We start from the raw sequence: 16,457 nt of genomic DNA, 5'->3' as shown, positions 1-16,457 counted from the left end.
GATAGCATATTAAGACAGGTTTAAAATGAAATTGGAATTCCAGAGAGACCAGGCCACGGTTTCAGAGCTAATGCAGCCTCTTGCTACAAACATGAGGGGACAAACTCCAGGCCTAATTTTCAAATAAAAAAGTAAGCGAGTATTATTAAATTTGGAAAGGTCATTGTACTGCACATAAGTAGAAAACCTGCACAGGATGAACAACTCAGCCACATCCTTTGGCAAATTATCAGTTATATTCACCCACTTCTCTTTATAAATCATTTTGTATTAGAGGGAATACTGAATATTCACTTCTTCCCCTGAGAATGGAGTTTCCTCACATTAAGTGAACTGCAAGAATCCTATTGTGGAATTTCTTCCCATGCACATACAGAGCAAGTTCCTTCCTTGACTTTTTTAGCATATCCACAGCAGGAGATGCAAGGCTTAAAGGTAATATAAACTAATGATAACTTGTTCCTTTTTCCCTACACAAATGCATTCCCTAATGTTTCCCTGAACCTGGTGTCACATTTCAATGGCAAAAAGATTACAGATTGGTAGCAGCTGAGACAAGTGCTTGAGGAAAAACAAGAGAAAAGAGGTAAAGCTGACTAACAACTGATTGTACCTAGACAAACTTCTATAAAGCCAGAGGCAAGCCTAAAACTTAGACAGCTTAAAGCTGCAAAAACATGGACTTCCTTGTAGCAAAAACAGTTCTAAGTACACTATTGTTCTAACAACACAGAGTAGGTAGCACTAATCAGACGCGTGTTAGTTAATGTATATAATTGTTCTTAATTATGCCTTTATTAGTTTGATTATACAGGGAGTGTCAAAGGTACCGCAAATGTATCATCAGATTAAATAGAGAAGCATTATTTGGCAACATTTTGATTAACTGAAGTTCTTGGGACAGGACTTAAACTCAGGTTGTACACAAGCATTACTAATGTATGCTGTGGAATGGATCTATCATTCCACATGCAGACAGCGATGCATCAGAACAGTAGACATTCGTAATGACCTGTTTTATATATAAAGCTCACAACTGAATATTTTCACTAAAATCAGAACAAAACCAAAACCTAAAAGTCAATTCCAAGCCTCAATGACTCAAAAAGCTCTACAATTTGGAATATTACTATGACTGACATGGGAGAAATATTCCAGTGAATGACTTACCATTTGTTCACATAAATCTCATCTACAAGATGAGAAATTTTGCACACACATATTAAGCATTTCCATAAAAGAAGTATTTGCATTTATTGAATTTCTGTGTATCTATTTCACATATACTAAAAGCTTCATAATGACCATTTCATTTTATGTTCAGTAACTTTCCAGGTTTCTCATTTTAGAGGTTTAATACATTACCCACACAGTGGTCGGTATTGTCATACACTACTTGCATAGGGTATAGAACTCTATATGTACAGTTTTTGGAGAGCTGTAGAACGCAGCAATTTTGCAATTGAATGGTGAGAACCCCTCAAGAGCTAGGAAACATTACTGTAGTTTGTGCAGCTTTATCTCTACTTGCATCAACCTGAATTTAGGTCATATTTCCCATATTACCACCTTTTCTCCCTGTAATTTTAGGTATATTTAAATAGCATATTTTAACAGTGTAGAAAAAAAGGCAAGTTTGGCTATCCATAAGACAGCTGTACGAAAATGTCACCAACTTCAGCATAAACGTGTCTGGCTCCTTTATTAGGACAGAAATTAATGAAAACCAATGTTTATTTACACAGGTTGGAAATGTGGTTCAATAATGCATTTTATCATTTTGACATATAAGACAACTCTAAACTGACAGCTACATGTTCCAAATATGCCTTAAGTCTAATGCAAAAACTGGCCCTGTTTTAGTATAATATCTACAAAAAAGCCTATTTGGTTTCATGAACTATTTAAGTGGCCAAGACAAACACCACACATTAGTGTGTTTCCAGTAATCTGCCAGAGCTATGTATCTCCCAGGGTTCAAAAACACATTTTCAGAGACTCAGAGGAAGCTAAGTTAACCTCATAACTGTCTTACTTAACTGTCTATAAATCATCCTTTTTCTGACTTGACTCCCCTTTCAAATATCACACCTCATATGACTGACTACTCCTCATTCGGCCCATTCTATGTGTCCTACTTATCTTTGACAGGGAGTCCCTTTTTTGCATTTTTCTATGTATATGGGGGGGGGAGAAAACATCTGGAGAATATATAGCTATTCATCTGAGCAGTTAAGGAGAAACAAGAAAATAACTACAACCAGATTTGAGTCATCAGCACTGAAGAGGAAATTTATCTAATCTCCCACTGTTTTTCCAATTATAGAAGAACTAGTGTTCTAATTTGTCAAGTTCTCACTGCAAGACAGCTCAGATACAATACTTCATTCACTACCTTCTTTTTCAATGTCCCCTGAAGCTGCTTGGCACTGAAGAGAATTGAAAAAAAAAATTTATTCCTACTGTATGCTATACAGTATATGCATATATGTATGCTATCGGTCCGAATCTAGCCTTCGGCTCTTGCCTATCTCACATGGTGAAAAACAAAATCAAGATCACAGCTCTGTTGACACGGTTTCAAAGCTTCTTAGGACCAACTAGACATTGGTGCTGGGAAACCAGCACTGCAGCAGTGTTACAGCCATGCCTGTGTCAAGCCATTGCTCCAGACCCTGGCCGACAGACTGACTTGCCTTGACCTAAAATCCACCCCATCATTGCGGAACTTGTCTTGTGACCCCTGGGCTGTGTCTGACCCCGGTTACTCTCTCTAGACCTAATCCCAACCCTGTCTTGCTCACTCCCCAGGTTGATCTAAGACCTGCCTTATCATGAAAAACTTGCCTGTGTATATGGATCCTTAACCACCCCTGGGTGCCATCCCCAGGACCTCTGTCCTTGCCTCACTCATACTGTGGGACTGTACCCTTTGTACCCAGTGGGACTGCTCCTGCCTGCCTGAAACAACCTCTCTGATGAAACAACCTGCCTTTTCTGCTCCCTGACAGTTTTTATTACTATTATTATTATATATATATATATATATAACTTTTTTTTTTAGGGAATGTCACATTTCACAGCTAAGATGCATGTTTCAGTCTAAATGCCCTCTATCTCCAGAAGATGAATGACCTGCTCTCTGCCTGCCTCCTACCTTTCTTCTTTTGTTCCCAGCCATCACATCTTTCTGTCACACCAGCTCAGCTGCTTCTTTGGCCTTCTCACTCAATTCACTAATGTTCAGCAAAGGAATCCACAAGTTTGTTCAAGGAAAGGAGAGGTGATTACGTATCCATATGGATGTGCAAGGAAAGGAAGGAGAAGGAGAGAATGGACTCTTGCCTTTTGGTGACTTTGGCTTCACCGCAACAGCAACTTCTTCAGTTTCCCTATTTCATAGCACATTTCAGTTCTTTCATTATCTGTGGTTAACACTTAATTCTCAACCTTGCAAATCCTCATCTACCACTATAAAAACTTTTGAAAGGCACTGAAGAAAATACTTGCTTTATACAGCTATTTGCAGTTGAAAACAAGCATAAACATGGCTTCCTACAGCAATGCAAAGACAAAAGTTAACAATTCACTGATTGCAAAGCTGACAGCAATCTACTTAATGCCCACCCTAACCCTTTTTGTCTGCTAAACTCAGTGAGTAATCACTGATCCTCTAGAGTTCTGCCAGTAATTTGTTGAAATACCCACTAGTTGAAAAGCACTAAGTGCTGCTGGTTGCTCTCTGCTAATATACTACCTTACCAGGTGTTCATATAAATAGCCACTTATGTAATTAACTGGAAGTTACTTCGAAGTAACTGCAGTTCTCTGTAGGAAGGTATATAGGTTGCCTCTGATAGTGGGGTGGTGCTCCATAAGGTTTAATGGCATGCATTTATTTTATTTTTTCAAATTTCAGATTGATTGATGGTATTATTCATAGCATGTACAAAGGGATACATGTGACAGACATGTATTTTGCAGTTACAGTCTTACTACTTAAGTTGTGGAAAACCAAAGAAACTATAAGAAAAGTAATGCCTAATTTTCAAGACTGAAGACTTGAAAAAAATCCATCCTCTACAAAGTTTAACTTTTCTACCAACCACAGAACCAACATGGTTCAGTACAGAATTATTCTGTTCAATACAGAATTATTTTACCAAGTGTAAAAATTGAATTTATTAATTCAGGTATATGTTGTGAGAATTTTATTCTACCTAACATGCTAGTCTCAGAATAAAGTTTGGAGTCTGAAACCATTTTAGAGAAAACAAGCCGTGATACCTAAACTTGCAAAGCTTTAGTCAAAATTTAAGACAACTCCATAAAGAGAGAGGGAAAAAAGCGGTCAGTCCATAGAGCCATTGTTTGTCAGAAGCAATAGGCCAATACTTACTTATTGGTATGTGTTTTTTTCTTTGTCTTTTTAATTAAAAAAAAAAAATAGTGGAAGAAGAGATACCTATTGTTTCTGATGTCTGTTCCCTTCCTGTAGAGGTAGGGAAAGACAAAGGAACAGCTACTATGCAACCTTTATCCTTTAAATAACACTGTCCAGCAGAATACACTGGAAATCTGTTAAGCGTCATTATCTAATCCAATCATACCATTTGGAGAAAGCTTGTAGCAGTTTTTCCATCTTTGTTTTTTTTTTTTTAATGTCTTTTGATCATAAGTAACTACAAGACACAAGAAAAAGTTTAGACACTGTCACTTTCACAGGCTAGCCTGGAAGAGAGGGGTATTTTGTACTGCCTTTGGACCCACTATTGCCACAGAAGATAATCTTGAGCCTTATTACAGTTGCCAACATTCCACAGATAGTTTTACTACCTGTCTTGGAACTAGTGAGTCCTCTGGGTCTACTAATTCATTCTAACAACGAACCGTATCCATACACAGTTTTGTTTCACGTACTTACCTTTCACATCTAGTCTTACGAAGCTAGAGAAGGAAAAACTGTTTTATAAGGTAAAGTATTAAGTTGTAGCTGATGATATAACTCAATTTTTCACCCCTTCTCTCATTTGCCATTAACCCAGACTGAGGTCTGACTATTGTAGCACTGTGCTCACCAACGCAGAAGTTAATTTATACTCCAAAAGTACTCCTGACAGTGTATTTAAAACTGTTTCAATATTCATTTTTATTACTATTGTTTTGTGTTTTTTTTTAAATCCTTTTCCCCCACTAATTCATTAAATCTATAAAGGTGTTTACATGCTCAAAGCAGAGCCGGTGGAAGTTGAAGCATTTTTTCCTCATCTTCAAGGAATTTATTTGGCAGTTTACATACATGCCGAACAGATGCTGCTAGTCAAATTTATTCGCAACATACTGTGATATCTAGAAGGGTACAGAGCAGAGCTGTTTGACCTTTGCCATTCTTTATCTCTTCCGCTGTACATACATTCAAATAGGAATATTAAAGAGCACTTTTTAGTACTGCAGCTACTGCTTACACCCACTAATGAAATCATCCCCTTTCGCACCACCTTTAGCGCTTTTCTTAATAGCTTCAAAGATGTACAAAGTATTAGATAATTTGTTTCTGTAATCAGTTCATTCACAACTTTTTCCCAGTGTTATAGAATTTTGGTTTCCTGTGAGAAAACAGCTTAAACTACATCTCTGAATTACTTAGAAACTTGTTTACTTGCTACCCTTATCAGTTTAGTTAAGCCATTGAACACAGATAACAAAAAGTCTGGCATTGTGAAAAGCACTAAATTTGCCCTTGTATTTCCCATTTTTCAGGAAGATCCCATTTCTATGCCAACCTGACCTGAAAGCCAAGCACAGCACACACAGCTTCTGCTGTTTCCACCTGCCCACCAGGCATGACTGCTCCAGCATTTCAGACCAACGCTGCTCCACCTGCGTGTGTTGGGTGATGGGAAGGACTGCGCATCTGGTGTTAATCTATAAGGGAATAGTAAAAACAATGCATTTAAATATCTTTAAATATATAAGTGTAATACTCATTTTTTTGGCCCACACAGTAAAAGCTTGACAATATGCCTATGCTACTGGTAAATTGCTCACTCCTCCAACAACACAACGTTAACCAGAAGGGAAGGCTACCAAGTTGAAAACAACCAGAGTTTTTTAAGCTAGACAAAAAAAAAAAAAAAATCGAAAACGAACACCACAGAACAAACGTTCTCCTCACAAGCTAAATGCGGCTTCTCCCAAAGTCTCTCAGAAGCTACTCGCACCCAGGCGGGCCACGAGGACGCCCGTTGGAACGGCCCCTCACAGAGCGGGGTGGCGGCGGGCGCCCGCCTCGTCTTACAGCCGCCCGCCGCGCGCAGGGACCAACGGTCGCTCTCCCGTTACCGTACAGACCGTACGGAGTTCTTTCGGGCGCGAAGGGGCAGCGCTCTCAGCCTCCTCGCCACCCCCCCCGTGCCGGTGCCTAACGGCGACGCCACAACCCGCCTCCCTCAGCACGGCGAGTCCCCTCCGAGGGACCCGGCGCAGTGTAGGCAAAGCCACGAAGCTTGTACTGAAGCGAAGGTCAGCAAAAAGCTATCGTGACCGACGTGACGAAAGCAGCAAGTGTTAGTTACACTAGACGTGGCCGTGCGGTCTGAGAGCAAGGGGGCTGCTGATGGCCAACCTTCCCCCAAAGGCTGGGAGTGTCTCTCCCCGAGGGGGCAGGGAAATGGCCACAGCTCAAGGGGCAAAACCTCCCTGTTCACAGAAACATCAACTCCAGCTTAGATGTAGGCTGGACGAAAGGATGAAATAATGCGCAAAGGTGAGATAAAGATCCTTTTCTGACAGGATTAATGATCATTTTTTCAAAGAATCATGGTTTAAAATGATACAAGAAGACTGCTAGATGTTTTGAAACCTCTGTCAAGGCGATGTATCTCAGAACATCCAGAAAAATGCAGCTAGTCTGTACTTCGTTTAGCTCAGTTTGGTTTGTCCAATTTTTCTCTTTTCTCCTGAGTTCTCTGAGTTTTCCAGAGTCACAATTATTTCACCTGATATGAATGTCAACATAGCAATCCACACGGCAGTGTGATCCTGATTGTGCCACAAGGACAAGCTGGTTCTTGCAAACACATTTCAGATGACACCATTTTGCATGGCAGACTGCAGCACTCAAAAGTCTGATGAATAAGTGGTAATTATACAAGTACTCTGATGATTGGATTTCATACGTATCTCAGAGCTTTAATAACATATCATTAATTTAATAGTTGCAATCAGTTTGGCTCCAATACATAGGTGGTATTCTCAGAGTGTGTTATGATTGTTTCTAATGTTCAAAGCACACTGCCATTGCTATCTGTTACAGGCCAGCTCTGCTGAGAAGCAGTCCAGTGGAGGAGGCAGTTAAATACAGTTCAGCTGAATGAGTTTCAGCCAGTTCTTGAACTAAATATTTAGACTCTGTTGAGGACATTGCATTTCTCAGATTTTCATCACTGCCTGGGCTCGATTCTTCCTTTCTCATTCCAATTCAGAATGATCTCCAAAATTTTTGAGATAAGGGAGACACGTGTTTTGTCCACTCCCTTTCCAGCTTTCACCCTACGTCCTCTTGCCCAGCCTGCAAATGAGATAAAATTCTTTGGTTCCTGGTTTTGAATAAGAGTTTTGACTTCCTTAAAAAAAATTCCACAAATAAAAATATTTTCTGTTTGGGAAAACAAAACAGTTCTTTGCACGATACAAAACTGACAAAGCCACTGAATGTGGAGGATACAGCTGACTGTATGAACCCATTTCTGGAAGGAAAAGCAGAAGGCTTTGGGAAGGAACCCCTGAGTTTCCTCAGCAGGGAAAGCAGAGGAGTTTGGTAGGGAATCCCTGAGGTAACACTGTGCAGAGAGCAGAATGTTCTGAGCAGAAATAACTGAGGTAGTTTCTCTGTGTTTAGGCAGGAAATACTGACTTATCTGAGGATTGCAGAAGCATTTGGGTGACAGCTGGTGCGTTACTGATATACAGTAGACAAACTGATTCACTGGTAAAAATTTTATGAGAAATCTAAGGAATCCTCTGGTTGAACAGGTAATAGGGAACAGGTAGCCCTTAAAGGCAGAAAGGCAAGAGTAGGTGCAAAAAGGGAATGAAAAACTTTGGTGGAAAGAGGAAAGAAGATATGGGGGGGGGGGGGGGGCAGACCGTAAATAGGTAGGTGTGAAAAGCAGAAGAAAGGATGAAGATTTCAGTAAGAAATGTTGAAGCAGCTTCGTTGACTACTACTGCTAGTTCTAACCATACGTTCTAAGTAAAATATATTAGAGCTGACTCAAAGGACCTCATTGTTTGAAACAGTATAGAAAAAGAAATGTATCATCAAGGAAACAATCTGAACAGAATTTTTGGTCCAAGTGGGAACAAGAGTTTTGGATTATACTTACAAAAGCTATAGTTCTTAAATTTGAGAAAGTAAGCCTTAAGCTGCTGACCTTTTTTTATTTTATTTTTTTTTATTTCATAGCCTTACAGCACAAGAAAAAAATATGGGGCTGAGACAGAAAGAAAATTTTATAAAAAACAGAGCAAAAAGAAGAAAAGAGAATGGCACTCTGTGCACAGGGACCTGCCTGTAACCAAGCCCAGGTCACATAAGAACATGGCTGGCCCTGCTGTTGGCCAGCCTGCCTTGGAGCTGGGTGACCCACTCTATAATGAGGGCTGGGGTCTTGGCCTGTTTGTGGCCCTTTGTTTTGTTGCTCCTTTCCTTACGTGAGGAGAATCACAACCCTTTAAGAAGGGTGAGCATCACTTTGTCCTCAATGGAGAACTGTTGCCTGCCCTATAAGAAGGGCAGGGCCCTTTACGCTGCCACTTCCTGCCTGCTTGCATATGGCTAGGGTAAGCACCCCATTAAGAAGTGAGGTGTCTTGCAGTATGCCACTTGCATCAGGGCAAAAGAGCCTTTTCTGCCCTTTGGAAGCAGGGCTGCCCTGTAATTTGGAAAACAGCCTGTGCCCAGGAGTTCCTGGCATGATGCTGCTGAGCCAGTGTAGAGCAAGACCCCTGTAAATAAGGCTGAAGCCTCTCCTGCCCGGTACAATGTGCCCAGAGTGCCAGCTTCAGTGATGCCCCAGATTCTGAAGCCTTCCATCAAGGTGGCCAGGCAGATTCTCCCAGCAGAGGGTGGCTGGTGGGTTCAGCAAAGGGATGCCTGGGGTGTTTTGGGGTGGCTGGGAGGAGGTGTTCCCTGCAGTGGATTCCCTGGGGAAGTCGTGAAATGTAAATGTAGCTACACACCCAAGTGCCAGGGCTGTCAGCTGGCATTTGGAGTTGGTGGAGTGTCGGGGTGGTAGCTGTCAGAGGGGAAAGGGGTACTTTGAAGGATGGAGCTGTGTGGACAGCCTTGTAAGACAGGGACAGGGTTGTCCCCTCTTTCTGCCTTGGTTTTGGCTGCTTTAGTGAGTGGGGAAGAAGACAGACTCTATGAGGATGGAAGTTCCTTCTGTTGTTACTTCTTGCACCATCGTGCCCCACACCTAAAAAGCATGCTGAGTCCTAGACCTCTGCTCCCAGCCTTGCCCCTGCTCAGAAGACAATGTACTGTCCTGGGGACCCTGCAGCTGTCCCTGCAGATGAGGGAACTGAAAGCACTCCATAAGCAGTAAGACAAATATCTTGATGGCAACAATCATACTATTCAGAAAAAAAATAATAATAATAAAAAAAAATTCAAGCAAGTGTTGTGGCAGTAACACAGAAGTAAAATGGATTCTTAATTTATTTTATGTACTTACTACTCTCTTTCAACTCTAGCAATAACCAGTAATCCTCCCCTCATGGATTCCATACAAATTTTCCCCACAGAGAATACATTCATAACTAGTATTTGTTTACAATCTTATTATAGAGATGTGAATGAAGTATATTATGGCAGTCTTCATGAAGCCCGAATTTCACATAAAACTACAGCTCTCAGTCATCTTACTTCCGTAAATCAGACTCCGAAGAGCATGACAAAGTTTATCAGTTCCTGTTAGTCCCAGTATTAAATATTATACAGTCTGTAGACCCCTCAAAATCTATATTATTCTTGTCCATGCAAATTATACATCTGAGCCCTAACATCATTATTCATTTATTTTCTTTAGATAATCTTATTCATTGTGTGCTCACTCCCTTTTCCTGGACGTATTTGTGAGACCTCAAAGAATCGCTGACTTTGACAGAGACAAGAGTGCCACTACAGCAGCTCAATTAGCCATGGCTAAAGTAAGTAATTTCACACTAACCTACTGTTTACTGAAAATGATGTTACCAATCTGTTTCTACAGATAATGTACACCTCTTGTTCAGTTTGAGGGCAATTTTCCTGTGTTTTTACACACTTATTAGTGTACAAAGAAATGCAGAGAAGACTAGTAATCACCTCTGCAGAAGCAAGGGAGTTGCTAACACTTTATTTTCTCCAATTGTGGGTTTGGTTCCCATATTCTTAAAATGTTCACTTCTGCTTCTTAAGAACTGGTGGGTATCTGAAGATCTATATAGTGAATCTCTAAATGACATTACAAACAACAAAGTTTTGTATGTTAGCCTCTGGCATTTTTAGCTGGAACATAACAGGTTTTCCATTTCCATTAGAAACAAGACATCTCACGGTGATAAACGGATAAAAAAAAATAGTAAAGTCAAGCACTACCACACTTTATTCCAAAGCTCAAAAGCTGTAGAGTTTCATGGTAACAAAATGTGTCTTCATGTTAATATCTGTAGAAAAACTACTGGGGAAATAGAAGTATAAGAATGCTGTGGGACCTAGACTAATGATACAAATGATATCTTTCAATATTCCTTTTCAGCGTGCTTGAATATTACTGCTTTTACTCCAAGAATTTACTCTGTTAAAGAGAATGCTTGTGCCATCCTTACATTTTGCTGTGGGAAGCTCGAATTAATGTTATTATCAAATTACTTGATATGTGCTATAAGGAACAATACCATCTAATTTTGTGACAAATACAACCTGCAAGATGGAAGAGATAGAACTCTCTATTTTCATATTGTGTTTTGAAACAGCAATGAAAATGATATTCTAAAAATGGTAGATTAGCAATTTTAAGGAATAAAAGTCCTCTGTCTTCGAAAAAAACATGTTATTCTCACAGTATTCTTTATTCTTGTACAATTCATTTGGCAGGAGCTACTGGGAGCCATTCAGTCATTATTAGCCTATATTATATTTAGAGTACCTATTTGAAGGATAAAATTGCAATTATTACAGAATTATCCACTAAGTCATCTCTCCTGAAATTATTTTTTTCATAGCATGTGCACTAGAGATAAACAATTGCTTCATTAATGTAATTCTGATCATTTTTTTTTTTCCTTCAATTATTGTTTTTCTTAAATTGATTAAGTAATGCTCAGATGGAATGAGGTCACTTTCTAAGAGTTAGTCCCATCGGCTGACTCACCCTTATTTTTTCGTATTGAAGTCTTGAAATCCCCCACAGAAGACATTGACTGTGGTTGCACAATCTTTGATACATAGGATTTTATTTATTTATTTATTTATTTTTACCTATTTAGGTGGTGGCCTGTAGAAGGTCAAGCAAGTGAATATCAGAATTATTCTATATTAAATAGTATTATGCACCCCATTTGAACACATAGGATGTATACACAGTAAAGAACTGCCTCAGACTTTCCTCTGCAAGAAATCAATGCCTCGTTAAAAGGAGTAAAATAAAGTTTTACGTATTCTATTACATCTTGTTTCTTGAGATACCTATCAAGTCAAGGTGAGTGTAAGGTGAGTGCAAGTAAAAGTGAAGTCCACAATAAAAGTGATCTATGCATTGTCCAACATAGCCTATAGCAATTTAGTCATCTCTTTCTGTTCTGTTGGCTGCTAATTTAAGATATTTCTGTATTCCATATAAGACCTTTGAAATAATCTGGATCTAAGAGCAGCTGATGACGATGCAGCTTCAGAGCATTTGCATAACTTTGGTTGTGTGTCAATATAGTAATGAAAAAAGTATCTTTTATAGGGTTTTAATTAAAAATTGAATAATAGTCCATTAGAGTACACATTTTGAACAACTTTTCATGTACCATACTGTTGGTATAACTTCAAATGCCTAACTAATGTTCTGACATAGGCAGAAAAATGTACTATAATGAGTACAAATTAGTATGGTTTTGGATGGATATGGTGGAAAAAATGCTTGTGTGAAAAATTCATTATTGAAAATAATTATCAGTTACTGATAGGTATTCTAAGTGAAGCAAATCATTTGAAACTAGGACAGATGACATGTTCAACTTCATGTAAAATTGCTTATCTTGTATAAAACCAGATTCTGCCTAGACTGCATTACATGTTTTATCTATTTTATCTATGAATTTCTGATTTTATAGTATCTAGAGATACTATAGATATTGCTGAACTTCGTCCTTTTGTCAAGGGATTTCTATTAACATTTAGAAGACAAACATACTGTTTTTAATAGTACTGCATGCTAGGAAGTATATTTTATGCTAAACTGTGCACCACTTTAAATAGAACCTAAAGTAAACCCGTACTTATGATGTATGCAAAAATAAATAAATAAATAGGCAGTCATCTCATTTTCCATGAGAAATTAGAAGACAAAAATAATCTTTTTAAGACTCATCAACTCATTCATGGTCAATGGAAAGACCTTTTTTGTCTAATGGGAATCTTTTATTATTTCATTTAAAACAAAAGCAAAGAGAAATCTTTTTTTTTCTTTTTTTTTTCTTTTTTTTTTTTTTTCCTTTCCTTCTTTCTCTTTCAAGGTGAGAGTTAATCCAGTGATAATCCAGTGGGTAAATTACTATTGTAGTACTCAGGATGACTTCACAGAAATATTACCTGAGATTATAATTATGTTGTATGTGATAAGACATACACTTTTTGCATCTAGGTTTCCTCTGGACAAAATGAAAGCAATATAACTTCCCTATTTTGCTAGTGTATTGTTACGGTAATTAAATTCAGTGTTATACTAAATACCTCACTAACTACATTTGTGGTGTGATAACAATAACATATTAAAAACCGATATACCCACATGGAATTTACAGAGAATATGATAAATTTGGATACCACAGCTATCCCAAGAGAAACATTTCCTAATCTTTCATGAAATCATATTGTAAATTCTCAGGGGCACCTCCTACTACTAGTCCAATAAGTAGCATAAAGATATTTTGCCCAATTATTTATAAACTTGAGAATTTCAATTAATTGCATACTGGTTGAAATGGTTTTAATAAACTCAAAATGCTTTATTGCTTATTGAACTTCATCCAGCCTATATACATCTAGAAGGAAGCACAGTGAAATAGAACAAAAAGTGGCTGGAGTAAAAAAGACCAAATGATAAATACCATTACATGAGATTCAGGCTATATACCTGCCCTATACAAGAAAGAAAATATATTTATGAATGAATTTTCTGTCTGTTTATTACATCATGAGTCTGTGTTCTATATCTGAACTAAAATTTAGGGGTGGTGGGATGGAGGGATAGGCATATTTATAGATTAAGGTTGGTGAAAATAAGCTACAGAAACAGAATAATTCATAAGAATGCTCCAGTTCCATTAATGCTAGCTTTTGATTTTTCTGTAGTTTCTTCCATGCCTAAAGTTCATATTAAGTTTTTCTCACTCTTAACCTCCTTACTGGTCAAATATTTTCATAGGCTTATTGATAGCGTTAGTAATCACTGATACTAGCACAGGAATTGAGTATCAAAAGATTTTGTAGTGTTTTCCACTAACATAACCACCTTTCCCCCATCTTGGCAAGGACTAATTAAAAAACAAAATCAAAACAGTGACTAAAACCAGAAGGGCAGTTTATACGTATTTTGCCTTCATCACAGTACTAACAAAACATTTATAGAAAAATAAATGTTTTGTTAGTACTGTGATGAAGGCAAAATACCAGAAAAGGTATTTTACCAGATACCAGAAAATACCAGAAAAGAGACATTCAGTCTCTTGGAGACTGATCCATTCAAATAAATAAAGAAAAAAATGAGGGGTGGGGGAGAAGAAAGATCAATAATTTGTGATTTTGCTACCACTCTGCTTCCCTCCTGGGGCATGTGTAGGAATGTCAAGTCCTGCTATACCAAAGCACAGCAAGTTCTTTAACTTCCAAGGACTCTTCTCCAATTACAGTTCAAGTCTTTTGATAATAGGACAAATAGTAACCAAATTAAGTGCATGAAAAAGAAAAGCAGAATAAAATGAGGTCTTATACAGTGGATCTCCAGTACAAAAGTAATATTTTAATTATAAATAACTATTTTTTTTTCTTTATCTAAATTTGCTATCCATAATGAAAAGAAGAAATGAAAAAAACCTTAAGAATATTATTGGTATGGGATAGATAACAAAAATACGTATTCACTTCTTGTGAACTGATTCACAATTCAAGTGATCCCTGTCTTCACACTTAGCAGAAAGGTCATCAATAAATTGATAAATTTATTTTAGATCAATGTGGAAAAAAAAATCCGATTTACCAATTTTTTTCCATGCAGAATCTATTTCAGCAAGCAGAAATGGTACTATTGGATAAAGAAAAAATCCCACAACCATTCTTCTCAAGTATCTATAATTTCCTAGAATTAGATTAAAGCGGAGTTCTTCTAAATTAGCTAATACTACTCTTCAGTAAATATCCTGAGGAAAACAATTTTAGCATCTTGTTAAAAGCATTGTTGAAAGCTCTGAGCATGTGCAAACAACTCCTCTCATTTCACTAATTCTTTAGCCTAATTATGTTGAAACTGTCTGGAAAATCATTCATTTATAGATAATCACTTGCCCTGTAACTGCATATATCCCACAAAAAAAGTATACCACAGATACTTAAATGTCAGCTTTTCATGAAACACTGTGGCAACAGACCTTAAAAGCCTTAGATCTGTGCTTCATCCATGGCTGCTGTCCCTCCCCATCACAAAAGATTTCATGTTATCCAATACCGTGTAAAAACATTAGTCAAGTATGAGTGTGATATAGATCAAAACATCTTCAATGGTTTTGAAACTGGATGCATGGAATGATTATATGAAGACAAATACAATAGATCTTTATGAAACTATTTCAGATTACGGGAGAAAAAAAGCAGTTAGTACTGAAAAATAGCCACTTGGAAGTCACAAAGAAAACAAAAATGTTATTCTTTTTTTTTCTTGCTTTAATCTTTTATGTCTCAATAAAACTGTTCTCCTTTTCACCAATCGTTACATGAGACCATTAAATTTCTTTGATGAGCAATAACACATACCATACCAAATCAAAACAGTATTACAGAAAGGTGCTGTCTCTACTGCATTACAGATGAATTTGCCTTGGTTTGTTTCAGTATTTTCCCTAGATACTGGTTCATTATTCTCTTCATAACTGAAGACCTGATAAAATGTTAATACTGCTAATCCTGATAGCATGTAATAGTAGGTATGCATGCAGAAAATATCACAAAAAGAAAATATCCAGAATACCATATAATGTATTGAATACCACTAATTTATTGAACGACTGTGGCCAAATTGCTTTCACTTTTATTGCTGTGTTTATCCATCTTTTTTCCTGTTCCTCATTTCTGTATATTTAAGGCTGCAAGGCTTATGTTTTCTCTTAAACTGGTCTAGTCTTGAGTTCTCAAAACTATAAAGACTCCAACTTATGTTCAAGTACTAGAATAATTTGACTTAAAAGAAAAAAAAAAATAAATAAATAATGGATTATAATTGCCCCTCTCACTTGTCTCAGTCACCTGTTTTTTGCTCCTGACTGATCTCTTATTGGGCCATATTATTTGTGTAGCTGTGCTGTGAACTGATCTTGGTTAAAAAATAAAGAAAATAATTGGAATTCTAGAGAAACACTTAAAAAGCCAAATTAATTCAGCAATCCAGTATACAACACCATTTTCCAGTCCAATAATTATTTTGCCTAAATAAATACTGTGGCTGTATTTCAATGTAGTAGCCCTCATCCCGTCTTGAACTTCTGTATAACCTTATCATGAAGTGCTAAATTGTTGCTTTAATCATGAGACCATAAGGTCTTTTATAGTCTGAGCCAATGAAAATAAACCTCATGCTCACTAGCAAATGTAGAATATTAAATTTAAATCACTTTGCTTGGACAACATAGGTCAAAGCATTCTCTTTTTAATTGCCCTACTTCTTAAAAGCTACTTATCTAGATAAATCTATTGTATACTTTTGTAATACACGTTTGGCCTCATAAAATAATCATCACATAACTTTTGCATAATGATACTGATTAATACCAATTTGGGTCATTGTGACTATACACAAGCTGTATAAAATTCTTTTAACCAATTTACCTGAAGAAAAAGTTCAGAATCTGAAGACCAGTTGGTTCAATTTTAATAGATGAACAACGGAAAAAGTATCCGTCTCAAGGTGCTACATTACTATTTTCTGTATGTG

At 37.4% G+C, this 16,457-nt stretch overlaps 1 protein-coding gene and 1 long non-coding RNA gene across 2 annotated transcripts in view; one reads left to right on the top strand and one right to left on the bottom strand.

The window, feature by feature from the left end:
- The window catches only part of TFPI (tissue factor pathway inhibitor), a 74,194-nt gene extending 67,788 nt beyond the window's left edge, over positions 1-6,406 (bottom strand). Inside the window, exons 1-2 of the mRNA XM_040561094.1 lie at positions 6,176-6,406; positions 5,789-5,925 (exon numbers count right to left, since the gene is read on the bottom strand). The gene's annotated coding sequence lies outside the window, so the exon portion shown is untranslated. The remainder of the gene's footprint in view (positions 1-5,788; positions 5,926-6,175) is intronic.
- Positions 6,407-8,846: 2,440 nt separating this feature from the next.
- Positions 8,847-11,031, top strand: LOC121072014. The gene is made up of 3 exons (XR_005820936.1): positions 8,847-9,136; positions 10,095-10,215; positions 10,806-11,031. It is a non-coding gene; the product is annotated as an uncharacterized LOC121072014 (long non-coding RNA).
- Positions 11,032-16,457: the final 5,426 nt, after the last annotated feature.

The sequence above is a fragment of the Cygnus olor genome, chromosome 6 (genome assembly GCF_009769625.2).
Source record: "Cygnus olor isolate bCygOlo1 chromosome 6, bCygOlo1.pri.v2, whole genome shotgun sequence".
In the NCBI taxonomy this organism is placed as follows: Eukaryota; Metazoa; Chordata; class Aves; order Anseriformes; family Anatidae; genus Cygnus; species Cygnus olor.
The sequence above is the reverse complement of the archived record's forward strand: the minus strand, read 5'-3'. Positions and strand labels throughout refer to the sequence as shown.